Source organism: Anastrepha obliqua, chromosome 4, assembly GCF_027943255.1.
Source record: "Anastrepha obliqua isolate idAnaObli1 chromosome 4, idAnaObli1_1.0, whole genome shotgun sequence".
NCBI lineage: Eukaryota > Metazoa > Arthropoda > Insecta > Diptera > Tephritidae > Anastrepha > Anastrepha obliqua.
In genome coordinates this window covers 35,314,806-35,341,911 of record NC_072895.1, presented here as the reverse complement: position 1 = coordinate 35,341,911, position 27,106 = coordinate 35,314,806, and the positions used below count along the sequence as shown (strand labels likewise).

At 37.3% G+C, this 27,106-nt stretch overlaps 1 protein-coding gene across 3 annotated transcripts in view; it reads right to left on the bottom strand.

Annotated features, from left to right (window-relative positions):
• LOC129246242 (uncharacterized) overlaps positions 1-26,440 on the bottom strand; it is a 116,996-nt gene extending 90,556 nt beyond the window's left edge. Inside the window, exons 1-2 of one of the 3 annotated variants that reach the window (XM_054884892.1) lie at positions 15,696-16,054; positions 15,444-15,627 (exon numbers count right to left, since the gene is read on the bottom strand). The gene's annotated coding sequence lies outside the window, so the exon portion shown is untranslated. Of the gene's footprint in view, positions 1-15,443; positions 16,055-26,390 lie in introns of those variants that run through there. The other 2 variants (XM_054884893.1, XM_054884891.1) reach the window with 2 other exon arrangements.
• Between the last annotated feature and the right edge of the window lie 666 nt (positions 26,441-27,106).

Sequence of the window (27,106 nt, the reverse complement as noted above, 5' to 3'; positions counted from 1 at the left end):
ACCACACTCTCTATAACAATGTTGAGGAAATCGCATAACAATGGGTCACCTTGTGTGAAAAATCTCAAACTGTATCAAAAGATTTGGTGGAGTTTTTTCCTATCTTGACAGAGCTTTTTATGCCACTCAACGTCATTCTGCACAGCTGTATCAGCTTAGCAGGATACCGACTGCCTTGTAGTTAACGAATAGATGACGCGTGTCAACTTGCTCTTCATGGATCTTTTCAAGGATCTGGCGCAATATGAATATTTCGTCGACAGTGATGCGGCCAGGTCTGAAACCGCACTAGTACGGCTCAATTAGGGATTGGGCGTAAGGTTTCAGTTGTCCCTATATACATACATAATAATGCCACCGAAGATATGTGCCCTCAATTAGTTTTGTGTTCAAAATTCTCTATTACATTAGAACTATTAGTACAGGACTATTATATGGGCGTTATGAGACGTTTACGTGATTTGTGAGATTTGTGAGAAAACAACTCATTGATTTTGCACCACGGTAATGCACCGTCGCACAATGCCATCATTATCCGTGATTTTTCGACTGAGAGCGAAACCAATACCATCCAACAGTCATCGAATTCACCTGATATGGCTCCTTGCGATTTTTTTCTGTTTAAGACAAAAAACCATTACGGGGAACGCGTTTTAACAGCCGAAAGCAAGTAATGCAACAATCCAAGATGACTCTGATGACTCTGATTAGCTCGAAAAATGTTTCCAGAGCTGAATCAAACAATGGCATAAGAACGTTGCAGTTGATGGGAAGAACTTTGAAGGAGATAATATCACTTTTGAGGAATAAATTTGTATATTTAATTTTCAGAATATCCTCCGGGAACTTTTTGATTCCCGAGGTATGTTCATGTAATAAGTTACTGTTAATAGATCACCATGAATTTTTTTCATAGCATAGAAGAAGAGCTGGTGATCATTTTTGAATACTTACATATCTAAGCAATTTTTTTTTTTAATTATGACACTATTGAAGTAAATATCTAACGTGTGACCTCAGCTTTCGTCTTAACCTTCGCTGAAACTATTTAATTTATTTTAAATTTTATACGAAATGGCTCGAAATTGACTTTAGAGCTATGCTCTACTGGACAGTTTTTCTTCTAGTTTTATTTAGAATCCGAATCTGCTGGAACGATGTTGGAAAAATTTACCCGCCCTAATATAAATATACAATAGGAAGCTGATATACCTTTTGTTGGGTGTTTGGTCGAGCAGATGATTTTTTATGAGAGGCTTATTCGTGACAGAAATACACTAGGAGGTTTACCATAGCCTGCCGAGGGAACGACCGCTATTATTTGGTCGCAGTGGGTGTCAAACCCGGGCTCTTCCGAATGGCATATATTTACATACAAAGTACATGCAAGTAGAAGATCTTAATACAGTTACAAGGGTAGTAAGCAGAAAAAGCATCATTATTGCAATAGTTCCTAGACAAGAGCTTAAACAATTTAAACAAATAGTAAAAAAATAGAGCCAGAATCACTAAAAAAGTTACTAATTATTCTTAAGTATTGCATACCTTGGTTTGGCGGTTTGCTTTTTTCTTTCACTTTATGCACAATTTTTTTCGACTGCGGTTGGTGTTTTTGCTGTGCAAAATTATATAGTATATAGTAAAAACATTTAAAAGCTCATCCAAAATAATTATTGGAAAAAGTTGGCGCTCATTAATTGCGAATCATTAATCTGCTCGAATATCGTCACAAATACATATTTACTCTCGCGCAAAAATACTCACACTTAAATCACTCAGATAAAGTACTTGTATTTTTTTCTTTTTTGTTGTTCCACTCAAAAAGCCCAAATGTACAGAAGCAATGCGGGTTGCGCAAACACCAGATTGTTCTGTCCATATGCGTGGAATATGTTACAGTGTTCGTTTGAGCATAATTACAGCCGGATGGTTTCAAAACTGTGCAGGAAATGCATTCAGCGGCAGCTACACTGAAAGATTTTTTGTAGTGATTTTTTTATATAAAACGGCTTAGTGCCATATTAATAGCAAAGATTGGTAAATCTTAAACCAAAACAGGAGAAGGAATTTAAAGCACATCATTTTTATGTCATGCACATCTTCCATGCTAACAACAGATGCGATGACAACCACAGTCACTAAAACGATGCAAAAGTTATTAAATTCATGTACTTCCTTCTGGCCTTTATGCAAACAAAGTTGCTTGTGTTGATGCCATTTGGTTGCAGCAAATAATGGACATATCCTCACGATTGTGCTATGACCGAACTCATTGACCTTAGCATGGTAAGTAACTACTGCCTTCCAACCCTACTTTCCTCGAGAGATGAGTGGAAATTGAACGCAGACACAAGTAGAATGGGTCCACTTGTCTGTACACAGATAAGTCTAGATGCGATGGAGCTGGAGAAGATATCTCTTCCAAACATCTACAAGTACGTATGCCATTTGGTTTTGGTTTACTTGATTACTGTAAATTTCATTTCAACTCATGAAATCTACGTTCTCAGTGACTATAGAAACAACACTCACTTCAATATAATAATGGCAGCGAAATTAACCCGACCCCTTTCTGGGGCAGCCATCTATTTTGGTATAGGCCATTTCAACGTAGGAGATAATTTAAAGAAGGAAATTATGCAACACCTTCTCTGCCATTGTTTACTACCATCTAGGCGATAGTTTAAAACAAAAGTAATCATTTGGCACGTATACTTCTGTAAGGTGTTTGGCTGAGCTCCTGCTCCTATTTGTGATGTACTTATTGACGTTGTTTCACAAATGGAGAGGCCTACAGGTTAAAGCCCACTCCGAACGGCTTATGAGGAACTTTTTCATGGCAGAAATACACTCGAAGCTTTGCTATTGCCTGCCGAGGGGCGATCGCTATGAATCGCTGTTCCATGCACGGAGACTTGAACCTGCGTACTTCCAAATGGTAGACACGCACCAACACATTCGGCTACGGTGAACGCCGTTTAGTTTAATTTTAGGCGATGGTGTAGTTCCACGAATTTGATGAACCTGACGAGTTTGATCTTAAGTACAAAGTAATTGAAAGGGGACAAGGCTAACCGTAGTTTACCTGCGGAACTACAAAGGTCCTGAAACCCAAAGGTATCCTATTAGAGATGACCGCCCAACCAAAGTTGCTTTGTGTGAAGCTCAACAAAATTTCATGGAAGCAAAAGGATTTCTATAAGTACCATATATATGTACGCAAATGCTCCAGCCCTGAAAGTATTTGATGTGGTACCAACTAGCGGTAGCAGAGGACGAGGAAAGGACTTGTCATCGGTTAATCTCGTCCAACATCGCTTAAGCAATTACCGCGCCAATCAAAAGGAAGAAAATGGTACTCATTGTGTTTATGCACCGATTCTCAATTAACTTTTATGAAAGAAAAGGCCTTGGTAGATGATAAAGAATTTAAATTAATGCAATGAAAAAAGAAAACATTAATTCGTAAAACGACAGATTTCAATACAAAAGATTTAGAGTACTGCAAATAATAAATTCAAATATGGAAAAGTGCTTCCTTTTCGGTTGCTCGTTTCATTACTCAATAATAACAGCATTTAATAAAATGTATTTATTGCTTTTTCAATGCTAATTTTACACATAAACATTACGAAGATATTGCTTAAGTTTATTAATGCCCTACGCTGTTCCTCTTAAATTGCATTTTGAATGCCTAAGAAATTTTGGCAGACTTCAAAAATGAGCGCCAATCGACTTTTCTTTCACATATAAAGTGGCAATGCCTGGTAAGACCAAGAAAACCTCGACTTAATCTTTCTACCGTAGAGAAACCAGCTACTTCCTTCCCTCTGTCATCATCAGCAAGGCATCAATCACTTCCAGAGCTGAAGCCACTAAATAATCGTCCTCGCCATATAGCTTTCAAAGAGCCTTTCTCATTAACACTTAAAAGACCATCTGATAACATGAGAACCCACTGACTTTTGCGCTTTGGTAAATTTTAGTCATCAAAAATGCATTCAAATTGGCGATAAACACAAGTAAACATACAAATGCTCTTTCGGAGAAGCTTGGGACTGCTTAACTGCGAAACTTAACTGGATGTTTAAGGGGGTCTTCTGGTCTCGAGGCCCTGAAATGAAGGGTTTTTTGTTTGGGGATTGATTGTGACAAATCCTGTGAATATTTAAAAAAAAATTTTTTTTTATTTTAAAGGTACATGTCTTGGCTTTTAAAAAATGGTTTTGACTTTGAAAAAAATTAACACCCACGACCTTGAAATGGCGCTGAAGTCGTCCACCTCCAAACGAAACGGGTCTCCATTTTGGTCACGGTTTTTCCACCTGGGTAATCAGAAAGCAAAAATTAGATATGCGCTGTCTTCAGAGTTGCCCTGGTTAAGTTTTCCCGTGACAGATTTTTTTTTTTTAATTTTTTTCAAAAGTTATGCAACAATTTGCAAAAAAAATTTTTTTTTGCTCATTTTTTGAACTTTAAAAGGTTATAAAAATGGAATGAAAAAAAATTTCAAAAATCGTACACGGGGAAACTTAGCGGTAAGTTTTCCGAACCTTTTAAGACCAAAACCATTGAAATCGGAGTATAACTACTATGAAAAGTGTGAAAATGCTTAAAAAACACGATTTTCGGGGAAACGCGTTTAAAGATAAAGTTTATGATAAAACGGCCGGAGGAGGGTACACTTCGGTGCCCAGAAAAATGTGAAAAAATGCGATTTTCAAAAAATCCTTTCTGTGGCGTATTCTCGCATACACATACAACAAAATTATGCAAAAAAAAAAAATCGATTTTTTTTTCGCTGGAGACCAGAAGACCCCCTTAACAGTTCGTTGAAGTGGTCGATTATCAGCAGCACACCAGGGCTGATATATGTAACTATTCGCCCAAAAGGAAAATTCATCCGTGAATGTTACGTTTGCCCAATTCCGTGCTGAATTTGCCTAATCCCATGCAAGTATTTTCTCAATATGTGATAATGAGAGAAGCGATTCTGTCAATATATGTACTCCAGAATTTGAGGTTTTCTGCATGTAAACATCCTCGAGTAGTGGCTTTGGATAGACCAACACCACTTTTCCTTAAAACTGCTTCAACTTCAAGCAAAGATGAGTGCGTTTTTGTCACAAACGAATCATTGATCATCTGATCTTGCTTTGGAGGGGTTTTTTCGGGTCTCGTCCGGGGAAGTTGTCTACGTTTTTCACTTCGGTATATCGGGCGGCCGCCGTAGCCGAATGGGTTGGTGCGTGATCACCATTCGGAATTCACTGAGAGGTCGTTGGTTCGAATCTCGGTGAAAGCAAAATTAATAAAAACATTTTTCTAATAGCGGTCGCCCCTCGGCAGGCAATGGCAAACCTCCGAGTGTATTTCTGCCATGAAAAACTACTCATAAAAATATCTGCCGTTCGGAGTCGGCTTGAAACTGTAGGCCCCTCCATTTGTGGAACAACATCAAGACGCACACCACAAATAGGAGGAGGAGCTCGGCCAAACACCTAACAGAAGTGTACGCGCCAATTATTTATTTTTTTTTTATTTTTTATACCGTTCCATTTATTTTTGAACGTCTTCGAATTCTTCAAATATTTTGTTGATGCATGGGACATTTTTGGGACTTTAGGCTGTGTATATAGGAATACTTCGATTCTCGTATCTTTTCCCGAATCCTATTTCGCGACAACTCGTGTCCGGACAACCTGTATCCCGACAGATATTTTTCCCGAATCTAATTTTCCGACAACTTTTTTCCGGAGAATGCAAGTCCCGACAATTAAAAAATAATAATAAATAGTAAAAGGAATTTTATTAATATATGTGAATCGTAGTATCAAAATGGAGTCCATCAACAAACAATATTGGGCGCCAATAACGTTAGATATGAGGAAACAGTGCCAGAATTTTTGTATTTTTCCTATTGTAAAACAATGGACCACCAGCGATTTTTGACTTCAATCAATTTTTTTTTTATTTTTGGTGCCGCTTTTACAGATCGCCCCAAACAAAATCTAGCTATTATAATTCCAACATCCGCCTGTTCTTTTTGGAATTCGTTCGTCGGGAGATTGGATTTGGGAAAAAAGATGTCGGGAAACCGGTTGTCGGGAAAAAGGATTTCATGAAATAGGATTCGGGAAAAAGGGTGGCTACCGAATACTTCACTTGAAATCGTTTTTCATATGCAGAACTCATTTTGGAAAGCAAAGTACGCTTTCTAAATATCTCGCAAAGCTAACAAATTGCACAACGCGTATTGCGAAAAGAATACGCCTACTTAGCAGCATTTAAATTTTTTTCATAACGGAGCTCTAAGTTTGAATTTTTCCGGTCACACTTCTATTAGACACTCTGTATGTATATACAAATGTACGTAAATTCTCAGATTGTGTAGATGTGTGTAAATGGTGTTCCAGGCACCAGGCACTAACGAACGCGCATTTATGAGTATAACCCACTGGCAAATATGTATAGGGATATGTGCAATGGAAAAATATAACTTTTTGCAATTTAATATGCAAATTTTCACCTATAGTTGTGTGCTGTTCAACGTGAATAGCGATCAATGCAAGTTGATTCCGATAGCGCTTTCATTAATTGATTTTATGGCATTAACGCCACATTTTCTGGTTTTCATTTCGCTATTATACCTGGTTGTCATTGAAAGGGGAAACAATCACTCTGATTTGGGAAGTTATTACTTATATACTAAAATACAAAACTACAAAGTTTGATCGAAAAATTTTACAAAATGGCGGCATTGGAGATATTTTTGTAACGTGGTTTCTCTTGAAGGAGCTCCGCGGCACGCAGCACAGAGGGTGCAAATTTTAATCTGGAACAAAGAAACATTTTTTTTCTTAATCTAGATAAGAATAGCTAGAGAAACACGTAGGGGATTTAAAAATTATTTATTTTTGTGGAATTAGCAAGCATTTGAAGGAAAAAACTCTATTTTGGACTAAAAAAACGGCACTTAAATAATTATAACAATCGTTTAAATTAATCTATCGAAAATCCCCTACGCTCTTCTCTTAAGAAGGTTATTATACAGACGTAGTGAAAAACCTGATTACAAATATTTAAAATTGTTTGAGTTATGCTGCGTGCCAATTTCAGAAAACGTGTTTTGAGAAAAACGCGTTTAAAGTTTGGAAATTTGGAGAAGTCGTTAGGTAACAGTCACTAACGCTTGGTTAAAAGCTTAAAATATTTATGAAATAGACTTCGGTAACGTATAAAACCTTTTGTTCTGTATTTTAAAAGGTTCAAAGAATTTTTTAAGCTTATAAAAAAAAAATCAATTTTTTGAAATTTCTACAGTGGTGTTACCCCTTAATGCAGTCGAGTTATTGTGTTTGAAATGACACAAAGTTTTCGTCATCAGTACCAATTTTTGGAGCAGATTGGCGATGATAGCATGAAAGCTGGCCCAAAAGGAGAGGAGGGTTCATTTTAGTGGCTACACCAAACGACGCAATAGACGACAGTCGCTGTAAGTGCGAGGGCATTTTGAACCGTACCTCACCCTCCAAAAAAAACAAAAAAAGTACCAATTTTACGAAGTAGAAGGGCAATAAAATCTCTCATATTAAACTAAACTCTATATTTCCAATTAAATTCCTTAAATTTTTAATACCAGTTTAGAGCTAAGAATTTGTGTTTTTAATATTTAAAATTTTAAATATAAATGTTTTAAAAATATTCAAAAATAACCTCATAAGAAATCTATTATTTTTGGGTAAAATTTTTTCGAAAATGGCTTCAAACTGTTTTATGGTCGATCTTTAGCTCCTGGGCGATGTTACGATTACTAACATAACGGTCAACTTTGATTTTATCGACATTATCGACAATTTTTTTAACATCAAAAAAAGCTTGAACAAAATCGACGAAACCAAAATTTCACGTAATTAGCAGTTACAGTTTCGGCACCATTCACAATTTCAGCGGCCTGGCTTGCATCTTCGCTTTAATCAAAGAAAAACTCATAGCTGCAAAATGTAAAATGCATCGAATTTTCTCTATGTTGGCTTCCATTGTTAACACCCTGTAACTCACAATCAAATGCGTTTGTTCCAAAGAATTTTTTAGTGTGAAATGCCACCTTGACAACCTGAATAAACTTCTAAATTGTTTGATCGATACTTTACGAGATATCGATCACTACAGCCGAGAAATGGGTAAATAATGGATTTCTTTTCCCTAAATTAATATTTAATTGTCATTTATCTGGATGTAAAGGCAAACAAGCACTTATAATCTAGTAAACACCCGAAATTAATATAACTTTATAAAATGTGATCAAATTGGAGGTACTTTTTCCAATAGCGTTTTTTTTTTGACAGATCACCGTGACTACTGTCAAACTAAATACATAATTTTTTCAGTATTCATTGGCATTTCATTATGAAAAGACTTCCGCCTTAGCAACGTTTACAAATTACAAAAATCGACGCTCTGTAAAAAGTCTTTATCGATCGCTCAGATCAACTTATGGTGTTGAGCGATGAGGCCCATTTTTGACTTAATGTTTACCTCAATAAACAAATTTGGTATATTTGTACTGAAGAGTAACCCAACGTCATTCAAGAGCAGCCATGACGTTTTACGTTTAGTAAATTACTCTTTGATGCCGGCAGTTGAAGCCCGAGATCCCCACAACAATAAGACGGCGCTACTTGCCATACAGACCGTGAAACAATGGGCTTACTGCGCTTGGCCACCAAAATCGTGTGGTATCACAACTTTCGACTTTAATTTGTGAGGGTAAGTCTAAATGCTTTGTGGATAAACCAGCTTCGACTGGGGCATTGGAAGTGAAAGTTACTAAAGTTATTCACGAAATACTGACCGTAGTCCTCCAGCGAGTTAATTAAAATTGAAGTTTACGGAATTACGGCGCAGTTGCGGCCAACATTTGAAAGGAACTACAGTGGCTCAATAAAGAACTCGGACACCCAAGTAATATGGTTTTAAATCAAAAACTATATATAAAAATACAAATCTAATGCGTTTAGGTGTCACATTTGATTTCGTTCTCCAAGCGTATTTTTTCAAAACTACAAAAACGAGTAATTTGTACATAGAAAATACCAACAAAAAATTAGCAAAATACATGACAAAAAAGGCCTCGGACATTTATATAAAGTAGAGTTAGGCAAATAATATTTGGAAAAAAAAACAATATAATTAATGTTTAGAAGGCAAGCCTCTATTTTTTCCCACAGCATTCAGTCTTCTCGGCATGGATTCGACTAGTTTCTTGGATGGTAAAGGATATATTTGCCCCCACTGTTCTTTAATAGCATCTTCTAGGTCTTTCTTGTTTCTAGTAACAAGCTTTTTCTGTTTGTTTTCCAAATGAGCCCACAGATGTTCAATTACGTTGATGTCGGGAGATTGTGAAGGTGTTTCAAGTACTTTAGGGCAGTTGTACCTAAGCCATAGACGGACATCAAGTGCCTTATGTTTGGGTTGGTTGTCATGATAGTACTGCAAATTGTCCTTAATTCCCAGTTTTTCAGCACTTTGGACCAAATATTCTTTCATAATTGTTAGGTATTGTTTGTCATCCATATTGCCGTCAATGAGGCACAAATTTCCAGTACCAGCAACGAACATACAACCCCATACCATTACGAATCCGACCCCATGTTTAACTGTCGCACGTAAGTTTTTTTCCAGCAACTCTTCATCAGGTCTTTTCCGCACATATGATTGTCCATCTCCCGCATTATGTTAAACTTGCTTTCATCTGCAAATAAAAAGTGCTTCCAGAACTCGAAATCCTTATCCCCATGACACTTTGCGAATTTTATTCTCTTGAGTCGGTTAATCTCGTTGATGAAAGGTTCTTTTTCGTGCAACTCTTCCATTATAATTATTCCTTCACAACACTATACGTATACTTGCGGGGTTGCAGTTAACATTAAGGTGTTGGGTGTCTTCTGTTGTGAGCTTAGGACCGCTTAAATTTGGATTTGTCTCAATTTGTTGTACCATCCACCGTTCATCTGCATCCGAAAACAGTTTTGGTCGACCCGATTTTTTCGTATTTTCCACGGATTTTGGTTCTTTGAAACGGTTTATCACGTCGGGGTCTATCGACTACTTCTGCTATTTCCAGAATGGTTTTACCCTTTCCATGATGACTAATAATTAAATTTCTGACTTCAATTGAGCTTTGTCCCCGCTGTCTACCCAAGTTTAAAATTTGGAGTTTTTTAAATAAAACGCGCTGAAATTTTATTTTAATTTATTACGTTTGGTTCTTTCTTTGCACTGTTCTAACGAGAGCAAATTAATTGTGGGATTGATTCCCCATTTAAAGTGCCAAATAATCGCAATAATGCCAGATGCCCGACTTCTTTTTTGACACCAATTTTGCGAATGTTGTATGATAAATCTTTTATAATAAGGAGCTAATGGATTTGTAAATTATTGTTATTATTTTTAAAATCCTATTTGAATACCCAATAGAAAAATATAAAAATAAAAATATTTAACTTGTATTTCTTACAAAGACTGTGAATTTGAAGTTGCAGGAAATGTATGTTCGAGTTCTTTTTATTTATTTATTTATTTATTTACAAACGTGGTATAATAATATAATTATTTTAACACGAGAATACGAGCACTGGCTGCCAGGACCTTCGGCTCTCTGGTTTGTTATAAAAAGAATTATGAATTAATTACAGGCAAGCTAGGTAAAGTCATGGTAAATTAGTTAAATAAGTTTCTTTAAATCGGTCCGTGCTAAGTAATCTGACATTTTTATAATATTTTCGTAGCATATATTTTTTAATAGTGATGATGGGATTTGGTCCCCAAAAATATTGCTCCTTACTGTGGAAAATTGTGTGCAGTTGTCGAGAAGATGAATTGATGTTAGTGGTGATGTAGGGCAGTGCTGGCAGTTTGGTCGGTTAGTTCTGTTGAATATATATGAGTGGCTTGCAATCGTGTGCCCAAGCCGTAGCCGAACAAACATTTTGACATCATTGCAACGGCAGTAAGATGGATACTCGGGTTTTAGCCTGTTTGGGTTAAATGTAGTGTATTGGTGCTGTGTAGATCCCCATGTAACCAATTGTTTTTGAAACAGATGATTGACTACATATTTATTAAAGTCTTTTTTCGAAAACTTGTTAAATGTTTTGAGCGGTTCCATGGTGGCCAATTTAGCTCTTTCGTCCGCTATTTCATTCCCTTTAATGCCTGCGTGGCCTGGTACCCACATTAATTTTATGTTGTTGTTATTGCCGATCAGTTTGTTGCGAATTTGGGAAATAACATACGTTTTATTTCTTATATTAAGTATTGACGCTATTGTTGATCTGTTGTCCGTGCATATAATTGTTTTATGATTTGAGTTTTCAACAGAGATTAGCCCATTCAGGATTGCTGTGGCTTCAGCTGTGTAAACAGGCGCAAAATGGGGAAGGATGCCTGCTGAGACAGTGTTCCCCGAAGAGTTCTTTATTGCGCCAATGTATCTTTAATAAATGAATATCATGAATGGTTTACACAAAAATAATAAAGATTGCCCCATCAATTTGAGTTTTCCTTCTTTCATTTCAATTTAAAATCCGATACCTCTAAATTCATCGCCCTTTACATTGAGCTCCTACATTCTCACTAATTTTCTTTAACTTTCGTTAACTTTGCACCTTAGATTCGGCATATACAAATTATTTTCGACGCACCAAACATGCACTACGAATAACCAACCAACCAGCTCAAGGTATGCATACATATATACATATGCGTATGTATACTTGCACATATGCACATTAACATACACATATGTAGATATGTCTTATACACACATTTTGTAACAAATTGTTGCAAATAGGAATAGTGTAAGGACAGTCGGACAAAAAGAGATGTGGAGAGCTGTAGCTGTGCCTAAATTTACACTTGAGTTCAAACATTCTTTCACAAAATACCAGAAATATCACACAAAAAATTCAGGCAGTCCAGAAAAATATATTCATGCATTCAAATAAACGCCAGCGCAGCCATGTCGCGAAACTGAGCAGCAGATGGGCAGAGGAAGAACTGCTATTGTTCGTGCTCGTCACTGTGCATATTTAGCGACAATGGCGGCCAAATGGCTTGTGCGTGACAGTTCGGTGGGGCACGGGTCAAGATGCTCTGTGAACACAAAACACTAAATGATAGAGAAAGTTTTTTCTAATAGCGGTCGCCTAATAGCGGTCGGAAGACTCCCGCCCTTAAATAACCAACTGCCGTTTGGAGGCGACATAAAACTGTAGTTTCCTTCATAATGAATCATGAATTGAAGGAGAAGCTCGCCGCTTCCGATTCGCCACTTCTCTGCTCGCTATGTTTGGGCTCTGGACCCGCGTAGGTGTCTGTAGACATACTCGTAGTAGCCAAATCGGTGCCTTAAGGGGAGTCTCTTATCAGTGTTTTCAAAAAAATGTGTTTTTTCTCAATTTTTTTTTTCGAGGCGAAAAAAGCGACACACAGGAATAATCTTTTGCATTTATTTGAAGGCATAATTGAAGAGTAATAAACAATTTTTTAACATAAATAAAAAAACAAAATGGCGAACATATGAGGGATCTCGCACAACTTTTCGTTGCGCTATTTTTTTTTTCAAAAAAGGTGTTAAATAACATTAAAAAATGAATTTTTTTTTTGTATTTTGTTGGTTAATTAGTTGCGCATTTTAATTATCTTTATATATCGGTTTTAAACGATAACTTTTGTCGTTTTTGAAGTGAAACTTCTTTAGCGGCGGTCTGATAATTGAGCGAGAATGGAGAGTGAATTGGAAAAAATTTAACCTTTGGAGATTTCGTTACGCGAGAGAGAAAAAAAGATACAACGTAGAGAGAAGGAGAAAGAGAGCTATACACTTTCTATACCTAATAGGCTTCGTTGTAAGACAGAGTATACAGATATATAACATAGAGAGAAAGAGAAGGACGACGCACATCACAATCCCGCTTAACAACAACAAAACGATTAAGGCTAAACGATCACATTTACCATTAGTTTGTGCTTGTGCGACGACCATTCGCAAGTCTCAGGGAAGCACGTATTCTGAAGTTGTTTACGAATATGATAAAAAAACATTCGCAATCATTAGTTTACGTTGCTTTATCACGAGTCACTTGTATTGAAGGCTTGTGGATTATAACGAACGGAAATGATTTTAGATTCTACCATGGTCGACGAGCATCAGTCAGTATGTCTCATTTACAAGATGAATTCCGGAGACTACCGTTAAATAGACTGAAAACTGTGGATAAACAAATTATCGATTTCATGACTCAGAGAAGAGGGCTATCTGTATATACTCTTAATTGTCAGAGCCTACGAGCACATTCCGCAGATTTAACAGACTCTGTCATCCGCAAATCGAGTATAGTACTTTTGTCCGAAACTTGGTTAAACGATAACGAGGATATTAGTATACCAAATTTCAATTGCGTCATCAAATATAAGCGACTAAATGTTAGAGCTGGCGGTGTGGCAATCTACCACAATCAAGATGATAGCGTAAATATCGTCAAACCAAACATGGAAATGACTGCAAGGCAGTCTCAGTCATATTCATCAACAGTCACACCAGTTGGCGATGTTTGCATTGCAGAATGTCAAACGCTGAATGGAAAAACTATTGTCATAGCCGCCATCTATATCTCACCGAACCAAAATCTTGATGACATAATATATTTCATTCACCGCTCACTACTGGTTTACAGCCACGCAGGTGCAAATGCACTTGGAAGAGGCGAAGACAAAATTCCATTGATTCTCGGGGGAGATTTCAACGTAAATTTCGGATCTAATGATTCTTTGCCGTTGATACAATTTCTTCGAGAAACATTCGGTTCGCGGATAAACAATAACCCTAAAGAATCAACAACAAAATCCGGAACTACACTAGATGCAATTTTCACACGTTATCTAGAAAATATTGAATCACGTACATATATTTCATATTTCAGCTATCACAAACCAATTATATCAGTATTACCAATTGCACCACCAACAGATGATAGCATAATGCATATATAGTTAATAAAATCGAATTTTGGTTACACAAATTGTATACTGTTGTATTTCTTTTGAAATTATCCCTGTCTCCTTCTCTTCCTCTCTCGCTCTTTCTCTCTCTCTCTCTCTCTGATTCACACTCATTCATACACAGAAGTTTCACTTCTACCACGTGTACGATGCTGCACATGATTTTTTTTTTTAATCTTACACGCCATTTTCAAAAACATGATTTTGAGACGGTACTGTAACTCCGAAATCACTTTGAATTCCGCTACAATATTTTGAGGGCATATTCTCCTATAATATATCTATCGATTGCAGTAAAAAAAATTGATTTTTTGAAGCCGACTGATAAGAGGCCCCCTAAGCACTAGCACAATCCTAAAAACCCAGTTTGCGGATGAAGAGATCTGTACGAAGTACAGAGAAGGAAGTAACGCAGATAAGAAGTATAAGGCAAAACACTCCGAAAGATCTTTGGACCATGCCGGGAAAGTGATTGCTAGGAGAAGATGTTATTAAACATATGAACTCACAAAGAACACTTTGGTTTGGTCATATTGAACGCACGCAGAAAACTTTGACCACTTATAATCCGCTCGTTTCGAAAACACAAGGACGCCCAAAAGTGCACTGGCTAGACTAAGTCATCATTAACCTGAAAAAGATGCATGTAAGCAACTGGAGGGAAGCAGCCAAAAATCATGACGCCTGGAAGAAAATTGTGAATGAATCTAAAGCTCAGCCCGAGCTGTAAGGCTGTCTGATGATGATGATGACGATTATATTAAATTATTTGGAAAAAAGAACAAAGCTCACAGATGGCACAGATAAACAGGCCCAAGGGACACAATAATTGTAAACAAAACTTAGCTGATGGGGCTATCAATAGCACTTTTGTAAAAAATTCACAATGGTGGCTAGAAAAAAACTTTGGCATAGCATTACAACCACTCAAAGATACTTTAAATGGCATACGTAACACGATTTTCAGGAAATTTAGACCTGTAGCTCCTTTTTTTTCAATTTTTTAAATTACAGCACTTAACTATGACAGCAAAGGTTTTTCCGTATCGTATTTAAACCATCAAATTTAAATGCAAGTCAGTAACGAGCCAACTGGCGACCGCCTGAGGCCAAGTGGCATGCTTGAGTTATGCGGCTGCAAACTAGCAATCGCTAGCCGCCAAATACCTTTTCAACCTGACTGCTTACAACTGCGCGGCCATAAAAACACTTATTACAAATTTGAAATTTTGTCTGCCACAAAGCCAAAGGCAAATTGGGTGCCAAAGTGTATGGTATCACCGTACTCACCGACTATCCCACCATATCCGCGAATAAACACGAAAATTCACTTTAGATATGTGTCGAAATAAAAACTTATGTATGCGTGTACTCACTTTGCCGTAAATCCGTCAGTGTTGTTCGATGCTGACTGCTATGCACACGTTGCTGAGGCCAGGTGTTGGATGCTTGTGTTTGGTACCAGTGATATGTGGACAATAAAACATCAATGGTGCAGGCTTTTCACTTCGCGGTCGCCGCATGAATGACTGCCTAAGTCATCTCCTAATCTAAGGGTTTCTATGGTATATTGTTGTTGGGAAGGAAATTTATTTATCTACTCCGCAATGCAGTGTGCAAATTCTTACAAGCAGTTCAAATAGCCGAGATGAGCAGGATAAAGCAGCAAACACAAATACACTTGAGGTGGGGATGCATAACAGCAAACAAGTTTACAACTGCGGCAGCAGCATGGCAAGTGGATAACAGCAAGAAGGCAAGGCAGCGGTGCCTTTCAACGTTTCACTGCTCACTAAGCCGTGTCTGATGCGCTGTGTATTTTCAGTTGTCCTCTTAGTCTTAGCTTTTCTTTTCTACAGTTTGCTTCAATTCACGTTGGCTCCTCTTTTTTTATTTCGGACCCCAATTTTGGTATTTATATTTATGTTATTTTTCTTGCGTTTTTCCACTTCATTTTTATTTGCACATAAAAACGAAAGAATATTGACAAGCAATGTTGGAATTTAGCATATTCGTATATGCCTGTACATTTCACATACAGCAATGTGGTTTTGCGAGGATGTATTGCAAGTCAGGTTCCTACAAAATGGCGCCAAGGATAAAAGTACAAGATTTTATGTATGGCATGCTCGGGATGACTGGAGTCGAATCAGCTGAAAGTAGGCAACTACAGTTACAACTTTCTAACAACAACAGCTAAGATAGCGAACGCGTGCCGTTCAGAGTCATCAGGTGCGACAAAATAAGGATAATGGGCTGCAATTTGGTATAATAAAATAACGCTACTTCAGTAGAGTGATATTTGTTGTAAATTTTAATGCTCTCTTCAGAATGATGCCAACTTGACTTAGTTTGCTACATTTCAAACTTCTTTTCTCCTACAAGCCCAGTAACTTTAAACATCATAAGCAGTTCACAATTAAGTGCAAATGGTCCAGCATTACAGCCTTCGCAAATTACCATAGTAACCTAACAACAAAATGTATGTTATTATAATTTGCCACCATTACTTGCAAAAGCCATGTTGCCAGGATATTTGCACATAGTTGTGAACTGTACTCATGCGTTTGGCTTCGCACTATCTTATAGATTTTCTCTGTCATAATCAATTTCGCTAAATAAGTATTATGTTAGGTTAGGTTAGGTTAGGTTCTGGTGGTAAAAATCGCAATATCTCGAGAACTATTATAGACACCATAAATTTTTTTTTTTTCAAAATAAGGGTTAAATCATAAGGAATCGTTACGTGTATAACAGAAAATCTAAAAAACTGGCCAAATCAACTAAAAATTGATTCAAAAAATTTTTTTGACTTTTTTTTGGTCAAAATTTCGAAATTTTTTTTTTAACATAATACTAATTTAAACTACTTATTTGTTTCTATATTGTCTGTAAATTGCATTGAAATCTATCCAACGGTTCAAGAAATATTGATTTTTGAAAAAAACACGGTCCCGATTTTCAACATGGCGTAGATGACTCAATTTTGAAAATTTTTCAAAATCCTTTTAGGCTCGAATGTATCTTACCTAGAACTAATATTTCCCAAAGTTTCAAAGAAATCGAAAGACCACTTGCAAATCTCATATTTTCTGACGGAGTCTTACCCTATACAGACTTTTCTAAGGTCTTGATAGGGTATCTCACCCAATATTAATAGCGAAACTTGAGGGTTTCGGCTTTCACTCCCAATTTCTTAAGGTGATCCGGTGGTCTAGAAATTACAGAAAATCGATTTCTAATTTTTCTGATATTTCGAAAGTACAGTATATTAAGAGTATACTGTGAAATTTTCATGCGGAAATTCCCAATATTATAGCTTCTACAGCCCATTAACTAGGTGGAGAACGATCCGCCCGCTCCTGTATACCTCAAACTTTAAACTCATTTATCTCGAAACGACTTTTTTCGGCCTGGTGAGGTCAAAACTAAAAAAAAAAACTATTCGATTGAATCGTCTGAAGTTTTAATATGAATTTTAATATTTCAATGGTTATCACTCGTACTAGAATTAATTATTATTTCAATTATTTCGTATTTTTTTATTAAAAAACTGAAAACCAACCCGATTTTTAGAGTATCAAGCTCAAAATCGCGCCAATTTGGCAATTTTTTTTATATTCTAATACGAGACTTAGCTACAGTCATCCTAATTAATATAATAATTTTTTTGGTTTTTGTGTTCTCGATAAATAGAAAACCCTAAATGGACAACACCGTCCAGGTCCAATTTTTCGGGAGGGACAACATCAGCGCCAGCGCCAGTTTTAAAATTATTAAAATTAAAAAAAAAAAATGTTTTCATTTTTGTATGTAAAAGAAGTTAAATAAAAAGCCTAAACAATTTAAATATCGTTTTTCATATTTTATTGTAAAAAAAAAATCTCGTCCTTACTCATTTGTTACTTCATCTATGTAGTGTCCCCCGAGGTGCCCTAGGTCCGTTACTCTTTATCCTCTTCATTAACAATATTTCCTGCGGTTTTTCCGTGTGTAATTTTCTTCTACACGCAGATGATCAGAAAATCTATTATGAAATTAAATGTCCTGAAGATTCATCCACTCTCCCGCGTGAGTCACTCACTATACTTCATATACGAAAATTTTTATAATTGTTTCAACATCTTACTACATCTCTAAGTCGCCGCTAAAGACAATTAGTGAATTGAAAGACTTGGGTAAATTGTTTTGACTTCAAGCTCAACTTCACACACCCACATAACTATATTCTTTCTAAATCGTTCGTAATATGTGCCTTTATTCATTGAAATATTTGTTCGTTTTCTGATCCCTATACTCTCAAGCTGTTGGACACGTCCATAGTTCGATCCAGGTTAGAATGCGCGGTATTCGTTTGGAGATCGTTTCTCGCATTTTATATTAATAGATTAGAGTCTGTTCAGAGAGCTTTTGTGCGCTTTGAAATTCGTTGATTTCGTCCTATCGCTTTCGTTGCTTGTTAAGAAATTGAATATCCTTAGAGTCTAGGCGTGTTCTGTTGTCGGCGTGATTTGTCTTTGCTATTTGTGCGGGCTCAATAGATTGTCCGTATCTGCTCAATAAAATTAATTTTAATGTTCCCTCACGCATTTTCCGTAGTAATGAATTATTTTTTCTGGGTATTGCTAAAACTCTTAATGGAATAAATGCTCCTTTTAGGAGGACGCATTTTCCGTAGCAATGAATTATTTTTTCTGGGTATTGCCAAAACTCTTAATGGAATAAATGCTGCTAATTCCTCTGCTTCCTTAGACTTTGATTTTTCTTACACCAAGTTAACTTTTAAGGAGTTACTTATAAGACATGATAAGGTCTTTTTTCGTTTCTCTCTATCTTATAATCTGTAAGCCCCCTGTTTGTTGATTGATAAATAAAATAAGTAAAAAAATTATATTAGTAAAAATTAGAAATAGTTTGAAGGCAGGTTTAGTAAACCTCGCTTTATTGGTTAAATGGGCAACGCACCACATCTAAATATTTCGCGCAAATAAGCAAACATACACACAGATTGACCTATAACAAGGAAACTTAAACGTATCCCTCCTTTAATATCTTCAAAAAGTGAAGTTAAGTTACTGACATCACCTTATTATCGTAGCATCCATGGGCTTTAGCATGTGCAAAATGTTGTAATGGCGCAATTGTGGTCATCTCCGTCAAGGCTTATCACCATTATTTTAGTTTGTTTACACGCAACTTTTATCTTTCTAATATTTGTTGTTGCTAGCATTAAATCGTAATGCTTCGATGCCACTTTTGTTTTTATAGCTGTTTCATCTTGTTGCTGGCGACTTAATGATAAGCGCAACGCACCAAAAACTCTCGGCCATGAATGCTTAACATCTGGGTTGACTCGTTGCAAAAAAAAATACGAAAAAGAAAATGAAAAATGCTCATTCTTGGTAGCACAATTTACGTTGATTTAAAGTATTGTTGCGATTCGCTTTACCGCCCTACGGCAGTTGCCACGGATGCGTTGGTTTTTAAATCGACCGATATCCTGGTTTGTACCTTTTTATCTGATTTCTTCTTCAGTTATTTTCTAGGTTTTTTTAGTGGTTACGTTGAAATGCCGCAATGTCAACTTAATTTAAGGCCAGCGTAAAATTCACTTAATTAAGGAAAGGTTTTGTGAGGCCGCGTAGTATTTTCCTTTAATGATTAAATCACTGCCGGCAAAACCTTTCTGAAGCATTTGCGTCAGAGTAATCAAATACCGAAATTACATTGCTAATCTTTTTCTTCTTGAATGCATACAATGTCTCCAAAATAGACTTTTTATTTACGGTCATAGTAAACTAACTCCTTCTCCTTGTAAGTCATCGTTTTGTGACGAAGATTTTTTCGCCGTTATATGATAACCGTAAACGATCTACATAACATTGTTAAGTAAAAAATGTAAATAAAATGTAGTGTTTACATTAGTTTTCGGCCGTACGAAGGTGGCATACAGCACCCATTGCAAGGCAACAACAAGACACTCACACAAATTAAAAAGAAGCGCGGCCAAACACTTACATAACAAAGGATGTATTTACGCATACGATGCCTGACAGCCAACTGTAAAAGGTTGCGAACTGCGAAGAAAAAAAACGAAAGTGAACAAAAGGATATTTTTCTGGCCGTGAAGTAAAGTGCAAACGCAGAAGGTTTGTTGCTTAAAGTTGATGTGTAAAAGACCTTAACCGAATAAAAAGCAAGTGGTAATAAATAAAATTCCTTCAAAAAGTTTTCAAAATCTTTGCGGAGTAAGTGCTCGCTGCAAATGCAGAGCTGGCATCGGCAAAATATGAATCCTTCCTGGAATCCTCTCACACCCTCCTTGGAACTTCGGTTGCTTAACGCAATGTTGAATGTGATGCCCCTCAGCATCGCAGCCAAAACAGCCGCCGCACGTGTCGCAATCAGATTGAGCTACAAGCTCGATTTAAGATACGTGCACTCCAGTATCTTTAGAAACTTTGATTCCATCCCCATGCTGACTGATCAATTCACACTCACTCTGAATTCGTGCGCGACTTTTTCCACTCATAGTATCTCAATACCCGTAGAAGAGTTGGCTGGGTGCAGCATTTAGAGGAAGGGCATGTTGAACATGCTTACAGATAGCTCAAAGTTGGACGTCAGGGTTGGTGGAGGAGTATTCTGCGAGGATGTAGGATTTTTCAAGCAGAGGTAACCGCAATCAAAGAAGCAGTTGTCTTTGTTAGCGGATTTATGTCACTACTCTCTGGGAGGTAAACATTTACTTCAATAGCCAAGCGGCAACTAGAGCTCTGGGCTCGTTGTTATATGCGCTTACAGCCTTTTTTTGGATGTTTGGCCGAGCTCCTCCTTTTATTTGAGGCATGCGTCTTGATGAGCTCATTGTTTGTAGGCTCGAAATTAGACCTCTTGGACTACCGTCTCGACCGCATCTTAATATTTCGATATTAGACTCGTTTGAATTCCTGGTCACATGGGAATTGCAAGAAACTGCGGAAAACTGCTGGGCGAGCTAGCTAGGCAGGAGACCCTCGAGATGATTTCCCATGTATTGAAATCTGATGTCTACTCCTACAAATGTGAGGTTCGCATCAACTCAGCGTGCGCTGGGTAAGTACTCAAAAGTGCACAATTACAAGATTCGTATGTCCACGAGGAGGGCGAGGTCATCCGAGCGTTAACAAAGCCGGCAGCTGTCGAATTTTTTGGGTGTCTTTTCCGAAGATTGTCCATTAGGCATTCACGCGTTGAAACTTGGTATTGCTTCAAATCCTTTCCGCATCAACTGTCTCGGTGTTGAAGTAGAACCATTTCAGCCTCTTCTCCTTAGCTGTACTTGTATCGCTGGGCTGAGATTCGAACAATTTGGTTCTCACTTTTTTGCTACACCTGCGATATGGCAGGTTTAAACATCGCAAACCTGATGAATTTCATCAACAGAATGAAGCGGCTAACACACTCGTAAGTATCTACTTATCGTTCAGTCTTCTCCACAACCCTCAATAATAACCTTCTCTCCTCTATTATTTGGTATTTTCCAGTCAATGTTCACCAATTTTCATGCTAAACTCAAAGCTGCGCCATTTAAGTAAAGCCATTTGAATTTTATTTTAACGTTCGCATAATTTCAACCATAGCGCCACATAGGGGCAAGCAATGAAATTGTTATGTGTGCGTATAGTACCCTCTAAAAATACACCTTACTTTGTTCAAATGAAAATATTTCAACCTCTAACGATAAGCGGTTCGTTGATAAGCTTATAAAGCTTGCCGCGATAAAAGCTGCTAACTCTTTTAAGTAAAATTTTGCAGTGGAGTGAAAACGCATCATTAATTATAATAATAACTGCGCACTATCTTAAAAATTTAGAAATAGCCTTTGTAACCCTTTGTATAACCTATTTTTTTATCTTAAAAAATAATTTTTTTGGCTTAAGTTTTAAGTCATATAGGAAAAAAAGTGCTAGTTAGTTATTTCAATCGAAAATTGGAGTTAGCAGCTTTTACCGCGGTGGCGACAATATAAAAATCTTATACCAATAACTATTTATCGCACGGCGACACACGCCTTCAAACTGGACCTTCTCAAAGGGAGCAAAAGTTGGAGCTTCACCATGAGTTGTTTTTGTGTTTGGACCTCTCCTTGACCTGCGAGCTTCACATAACCTGTTTCTCTCCCATGCAACCCCAGTTTTTCCTGAAGCCTTTCTTTATTAGCTAATAAGTTCCATTCTATAGATTTAATTATATTGGTAATTATGATACCACTAGTTTGGGCTCAAGTTCCCTCACTAATTCGTATATCTAATAAACGATAAAATGCTGAAGATGGCTGCGAATTCTGAATTTTCCAAATATCTAAATAAGTAAGAGTTCAGGCGGAGATGCTGCATTCTGACAAGAGCGGGACAGGGGTAAAAGAAGTGTTTCCTCTTGGTGAAGAGCTGCGACAGATGTCATAAAAAGGAAACTCCCTGGGTCCCCCTGTGTTCCCACTAGGTAGTGTCTGGTGATGATACCAACTATTGCGCTAATGAAAGGCCAATCAAGATTGATGAGGGATTTAGTTCTGTGTCCATTTCTTCTAAGCCAGATTTCTCTAGTTACCTCACAAGTGGTATCTATGGTCCATCTACAATTGGCGTGCGCGATGCAGATCGACCTGAACCAGAGCTTGCTTAAGGATAAAGGGAAAACTTTAGCAATAATGAGTATAATATTTTTTAAGCATTTCTCTCCCTGTCCTAAAAAAAACTAAAATCAAAAAGGATTAATTTCACTTGCAAATTTACTGCACATTGCACACCAAATTTTAATTAACGGAATCTTAAATATGTCATGTAGAATCTGTATGGCAGAGTTTGGCGGTCTTAACAGGAACAACTATTGGCTTGTAGAAGGTTAGTTATAAAAATACATCGTCAAATTTTCAAAACAAGTCAGAGTTTGATTATTTACGATTAATTAACAAGTTCATCAGTAACATCAACGTTCGACCAAACGATTTTTTCCTAATGGTGGCCACCCCTTGTAGAGCATTAGCAAATCTTGTAATCTATTTTTGCCATGAGAGGATTCCTGTATGTCCTGCTGTTTAAAGGCAGCATAATGTACTCTGACTAATCTTCTTTTTTGTTTTGTTTTTAACGAAGTACTGATCCACCTCTCAGTCAATCCATTATATTAAACATTGGTTTGGGGAAAAAGAAATCCATTACTTTTGAGTACACTTTTTGAGCAAATGGCTTAAACCTCCGTTATCTTCAGCTCATGGGCTATGCTTCCTCTACTAACATGCCGACATATATCGACACTCCCTTTAACATCAAAAATGTCTGATCGGAGTCGACGAAACCAAAATTGCACGTAATTAGGAAAATATTCGCGAAATATATTGGCGTTCAAAAAATATAGGGTTATTAGATTGGAGGTACTTTTTCCAATAGGGTTTTTTTTCACAGATCACCGTGACTACTGTCAAACTAAATACATAATTTTTTCAGTATTCATTAACATTTCATCACGGAAAGACTTAAGCCTCAACAACGCATACAAATCGTACAATTGTATTATGAAAATCGTCACTCTGTGAAAAGTGTTTATTGCGCGCTCAGGCCGCACTATTCGGCAAACCCTCGCCAAAATTTAGAATAGACCACGTGCTGCCCGCAGTGAAAAGATTGTTGCAGCTGTAAATGAGAGTTTTGCCGAAGGCCCGAAAGACTCGATTCGGTGCCGATCACAACAACTTGGCCTATGTTATAGCACTACTTAGGCAATTTTAAGTAAAGATCTTCATAGTCATACAAAATTCAACTAGTCCAGGATTTAAAGCGGGCCGATCTTCCAAACCTTCATAATGTCAGTCGTTGCACTCTTGAAAGATTCGCCGAAGATCCTCATTTTGTAACCCAAATTTTGTTCAGCGATGAGACCCATTTTTGACCTAATGGCTACGTCAATAAGCAAAATTGCCGTATTTGGGCGGAAGATCAACCCTTAGCCATTCAAGAGCAGTCATTACATCCATTGAAAACATCCGTTTAATGCGGCCTATGGGCTGTAGGAATCATGGGCCCATATTTTATCAAAGACGAGGCTAGCGCCAATGTAACAATGAATGGCGAACACTATCGCCATGATAAACGACTTTTTGATGCCGAAAATTGAAGCCCGTAATCTCCACAATACTCTATTCCAGCAAGATGACGCTACTTGCCATACAGCCCGTGAAACAATGGAATTACTGCGTCGTCGTTTCGGTGAGCAATTTATCTCTCGTCTCGAATCAGTGGATTGACCACCAATATCGTGTGATCCCACACCTTCTGACTTTTATTTGTGAGGGTATGTAAGATCTAAATACTTTGTGGATGAACCAGCTTTGATTGAAGCATTGCAAGCCAACATTGCTATAGTTATTCAAGAGATACCGACCGTAGTCCTGCAGCGAGTTATTCAAAATTGGTGTGGACGGATGGCCGAATTGCGGCACAGTTGCGGCCCACATTTGAAAAGGATTATCTTTAAAAAATAAATGTCTTGAATGGTTCTACACAAAAATAATAAGGATTGTCCAATCAACTTGAATTTTCGTTCTTTTATTTCAGATTATAATGCGATACCTCCAATTGATCACCTTTTATTTCGTAAGCAGGCACTACGTTCCCCACAATTTGAGTCCCTGTTCCAACCTATAATATTCGGCTAAAGCTAATTAATTTAGGATCTCTAGAAAAGAGTAGGACAGGCCTTTCACTTTCGTTTATTTTCAGTTATGTTAATGGCATCGTCAACTGTCCAGATCCGCTCGAGCGGATAAGCTTTAATGTTCCACAAGGAAGTCTGCGCAATATTTACCCCTTTTGGTGAAAAACTTTAGACTAAGTGCAGCTATCGCTCACACACTTCGGGGCTATAATTCATTAACCAATTCCAGCCTGCTTGATTTGGCTTTATGTAAATCTAATTTTGTCAAACATTTATGTTTATCTGCTTAATATGGTATTTTCATTGATTGCTAATATTTTAGTTGCCAAATTTTGCTTGCTTTTCTTTAAATTTTTGTCTAGTCTAAATGGTAATTTCTACTGTAGATTACTAAAATAAATATATTTTTTTATTTTTTTTTTTTTCTTGTTCACTCCTCTCGAGAGCATAGGGCCCCGACAAGACTCTTCCATCGTACACGGTTCTATGCTGTTGTTTTTGCACCGTCCCATGAGATGTCGACAGCTGCTAGTTCGCGCAGCATCGACCTTCTCTAAGTGTTTTTTGGTCGACTGCAACCTCTGCTCTCTTGCGGGTTCCAGTCCAGAGCCATTCTCCTGATGCTATCTGGTGGTTTTCTCAATGTGTGACCTCTCCATCCATAACCAACGCAAAATAAATATATAAACTTCTAAGTGCTTTAGGTAGGTAATTAAAATGGTTGAAGTGTCAGTCTGGCACTCCGCAAGTAGCACTGAAGAGCTGTTTTGCTACCTCTTTGAGACATTCAACAGTCAGATGTCTACAGCCAGCCAGAGATGTTGATGTAATGGGGAAGATTGATGGGATTAAAGTTGGCGCACTGGCCCAGACTGTCGAAGAAATGGGCACCCAATGACCTTAATCGTCTAGCTGACAATCCCGGACATTTACAAAGAAAATGCTCAATAGTTTCCCTCTCTGAAAAGTCGTCACAAATGTTTTGCTCGCCCTAACAGATTAAACTATGTGGTTTCAAACTCTGATTTTAACATTTGAGTAAAAGTTAGACAGTTAAGTAATTGGATGTGCGTAAAAACGCATTTTTGTCTCAGAAAAGTGGGTCTGAATAGAAATTCACTTTATATGTGTCTCTTTGCTTAATATGACCAGCCCAATTTCATTTGCCATATGGAAAAAATTTTTCTATTGAGAAATATGTCTGTACATACATTCATACATGTGATGTTTGGCACATTCTTATGCACAGATATATGTATGTATGTATATTCCTTTAATAGTTCGTAGGTGAGGCAAAATAACAAACTGCTTCAGTTCAAAGTTAAAGAACGAAACAAGTTTACAGTACCTGTATCTTAGCATTTAATACGAACTGATGCTTTTTTATGGGATGCCACAACCACGTTTTTGTGTTTTCAAGGCGCGCTAATGCACATCGGCGTTTTTAGTCGTTGCCAATGCCAATTCGCCTCGCCTTTATGCCTTTGTTGGCCAAATTTATTGTGGACACGTTGTTGCTTATCACTTAAAAACCATTGGCATTATTTCATTGACTTCTTCCCTCATTTTCTATTGCTTTAAAAGTATATTCACTGAATTAAGGCGAGGCCTTTTACATTTTCACTTACAACTCAAAGAAAAGTCATTAACACGATTTCACTTTTCCGTCGAAACGAACCGCACTCCGTCGTCGTTGAAGGATGACTGAGATTGCCAAGTGATAACCATTTAAGATATGAAGTGAATGCTTCTTCACATCCATCTTTGCACCCACGACAACAACAGTGGCAGCAGAGGCAGCAGAGGACACGCAACGTAAGCAAAAAATTCGGAGTTGCCAGTCCCACACATGGTTCGGAGGTAGAGAGCTGATCCGACAAAACCGACTGTAAAATGTGCAAACGGCACTAGGGCACTGGCACATAAAGCAGCTGCAACATGACCAGACATGCCGTCCAACCCACCTCATGCGAGATATTGTTGCTGGAGTCAGCAGACGTCAATTGAGTGTGTTTTTGCTACGCTTGCGCGCTCTCTCCATCTCGTCTGCATTTGCTCTTTCGCCAGTTGTTATAACCAGCTCGTTATGCGACTGATGAGATTATGACCATAATAAATACTCGAAAATTAATATGCTAAATTGGTGTGTGAGTAATTTAATGCAAATTACTTGTAAATATTGCATTTGTCTAACACTTAGATGTAAATCAATTGTTTTTTGGCGACAACAGGGCGAAAATGGCTCACATTTACTTTTATTTTGTGATATTTGGGAATTAACTACATACCTATACATGTATGTAGATAACCGTACACACAGACATATGTGTAAACAAAATCTTTA